The sequence below is a fragment of the Microtus ochrogaster genome (genome assembly GCF_000317375.1).
Source record: "Microtus ochrogaster isolate Prairie Vole_2 chromosome 14 unlocalized genomic scaffold, MicOch1.0 chr14_random_1, whole genome shotgun sequence".
NCBI classification, from domain to species: Eukaryota; Metazoa; Chordata; class Mammalia; order Rodentia; family Cricetidae; genus Microtus; species Microtus ochrogaster.
Window position 1 is genome coordinate 19,044,996 of NW_004949096.1, and position 786 is coordinate 19,045,781.

A 786-nucleotide genomic window follows, 5' to 3' on the forward strand; every position below is an offset into this window, starting at 1 on the left:
AGGTCTTGATACAGGGCCGGCTGCAGTCCCAGGCATAAATAAACAAATCCAGATCGTAAGCTATATCGGAGAGTAAACTATGTGTGATTCTGCCATTTTCTGTTGGTGGCCAAGTGTTTAAGTAATTTAGAGAACTAAAGTTTTGAGACGGGCGCACGCCTGTAATCCCGGCATTTTAGGAAGAGGAGTAGACATAAGGATTCAAAAGTCATCCTCAGAGTGAGCGTGAGACCAACCTCGGCTATATGAAACCTCGTCTTAAGGTCTTAAGCGAAAAAAATAATTAGTCTTTTGTGAGCTTTTTGGTTGAAGATCAAATCATAGCAGAATAAAACTCGTCTTAATAGCTCAACGAATGCTTTACACGTAGGTTCTCACACTACTTAGCCTAGTTGAACAAATGACTTCAACTCTTGATTCTTAGTTTCCTGTCAGAGCTGTAAGGTGTGTAAGACTTTGAGACAATCCTGAAGCCATTTTTGACAATTCTGAATCCTCTCAGCCTCTGTGCCATAGTGCTTCCCCTCCTCCCCTGGGAACCAAGGACCTAACAGCTACACTCGCACGTACTCAGTTCCTGAACAATTATCCATATACGTATGCTTTGGTTCGGTCCCCTGTGAATCGGGGTCAAAATGACCTCTTACCTCTTCTGATCTGGCAACAGCTTTCCAGTCAATTATTGGTAATAGCCCTTTCGAATAAGCCAATCAGAATAGTCAAAGAACAACCCCCCTTGCTTCTGTGGCCCCTTTAAAAGTAGACTGTAGCCAGGCGGTGGTGGCG